We start from the raw sequence: 2,373 nt of genomic DNA on the forward strand, positions 1-2,373 counted from the left end.
CACAAAAGGCTAATCTGCTCCACATTCATTTACATGTGCATTGTCTGTCTCCACCTACAAGGCTGGGACTGTTTTGCTCACTGCTGCTTTCCCAAAGCCTAGTATATGGTAGGTGCTCAATAAATACTAATTGAATGAATTCACTTATTGCCTCATTTCCTCACTGTGTAACCTCAGGCAAATCACTTCTCAGGGCAGTTGGCAAGCAGACTGGTGGATGGCTGTTCCCGCAGGGTCTCACTCACATAGTTGTTAGTTGGCCAGCTGTCTGTGGGGAGATGGAGGTAACAGAGCCACATGTCTTTCATCCACCAGCAAAGTAGCCCAGGTGATCACATAGGTTGAATAGCAGCAAGAAGGCAAGCTCCACATTCTCTTCCGCTTGTGTCATGTTTGCTATTGTTCCATTGGCCACAGCACGTCATGTGGCCCTTCTCAGAGTCATGGTGAGAGGGCACAGTCAAAAGGCAAGCATACAGGGAGGCGTGAACAAATCGGGGGCCACGATTACAACAGTCTACCCCAACAGCTAATTTCAGAAGAGAGTACTAGCTTAAGTGCAGCAAAGGTGGGAGGTGGCAAGGAGGAAAAACAACTTCTGACCCAGTGTTCTGGAAAAGCAGGGGACTTAGAGTCACTTTTCTTTTCTTTTTTTTTTTTTTTTGAGACGAAGTCTCGTTCTTGTCCCCCAGGCTGGAGTGAAGTGGTGCGATCTCGGCTCACTGCAAGCTCCGCCTTCCGGGTTCACGCCATTCTCCTGCCTCAGCCTCCCGAGTAGCTGGGACTACAGGCGCCCGCCACCTCGCCCGGCTAGTTTTTTTTTTTTGTATTTTTTAGTAGAGACGGGGTTTCACCGTGTTAGCCAGGATGGTCTTGATCTCCTGACCTCGTGATCCGCCCGCCTCGGCCTCCCAAAGTGCTGGGATTACAGGCTTGAGCCACCGTGCCCGGCCTGTATTTTTTGTAGAGAGGGGTTTTGCCATGTTGCCCATGTTAGTCTCAAACTCCTGGGCTCAAGTGATCTGCCCTCCTCGGCCTCCCAAAGTACTGCGACTACAGGTGTGAGCCTCCATTACAGCCTAATATCTGTTTTGTTTTGTTTTTTTTTTTTTTTTAACTTATTTATGTATGTATGTATGTATGTATTTATTTTTGAGACAGAGTCTCGCTCTGTCGCCCAGGCTGGAGTGCAGTGGCGCGATCTCAGCTCACTGCAAGCTCCGCCTCCCGGGTTCACGCCATTCTCCTGCCTCAGTCTCCCCAGCAGCTGGGACTACAGGCGCCCGCCACCTCGCCCAGCTAATGTTTTGTATTTTTAGTAGAGACGGGGTTTCACCGTGTTAGCCAGGATGGTCTGGATCTCCTGACCTCGTGATCCGCCTGCCTTGGCCTCTCAAAGTGCTGCGATGACAGGTGTGAGCCACCGCGCCCGGTCCTATTTTTTTGCTTTTTAATAGTAGCCATTTTGCCCGGGCGCGGTGGCTCAAGCCTGTAATCCCAGCACTTTGGGAGGCCGAGATGGGCGGATCACAAGGTCAGGAGCTCGAGACCATCCTGGCTAACACGGTGAAACCCCGTCTCTACTAAAAATACAAAACATTAGCCCGGCGTGGTGGCGGGCGCCTGTAGTCCCAGCTACTCGGGAGACTGAGGCAGGAGAATGGCGTGAACCCGGGAGGCGGAACTTGCAGTGAGCCGAGATGGCGCCACTGCACTGTAGCCTGGGTGACAGAGCGAGACTCCGTCTCAAAAAAAAAAATAGTAGCCATTTTGATCGACGTGAGATGGTATCACACTGTGGCTTTGATTTGCATTTCTCCAATGATTAGTGATGTTGAACATTTTTTTTTTTTTTTTTTTTGAGACGGAGTATTGCTCTGTGGCCCGGGCTGGAGTGCAGTGGCCGGATCTCAGCTCACTGCAAGCTCCGCCTCCCGGGTTCACGCCATTCTCCTGCCTCAGCCTCCCGAGTAGCTGGGACTACAGGCGCCCGCCACCTCGCCCGGCTATTTTTTTGTATTTTTTAGTAGAAACGGGGTTTCACCGTGTTAGCCAGGATGGTCTCGATCTCCTGACCTCGTGATCCGCCCGTCTCGGCCTCCCAAAGTGCTGGGATTACAGGCTTGAGCCACCGCGCCCGGCGTTGAACATTTTTTAATGCTTGTTTGCCATATGTATGTCTTCTTTTGAGAAGTGTCTGTTCATGCCCTTTGCCCATTTTTTTAATGGGGTTGTTTGTGTTTTGCTTGTTGATTTGTTTAGGTTCCTTATAGGTTCCCGATATTAGATCTTTGTCAGATGTATGGTGTGCAAATATTTTCTTCCATTCTGTAGACTATCTGTTTACTTTTTTTTTTTTTTTTTTTTTTTTTT

Source organism: Theropithecus gelada, chromosome 2 (assembly GCF_003255815.1).
Source record: "Theropithecus gelada isolate Dixy chromosome 2, Tgel_1.0, whole genome shotgun sequence".
Lineage (NCBI taxonomy): Eukaryota > Metazoa > Chordata > Mammalia > Primates > Cercopithecidae > Theropithecus > Theropithecus gelada.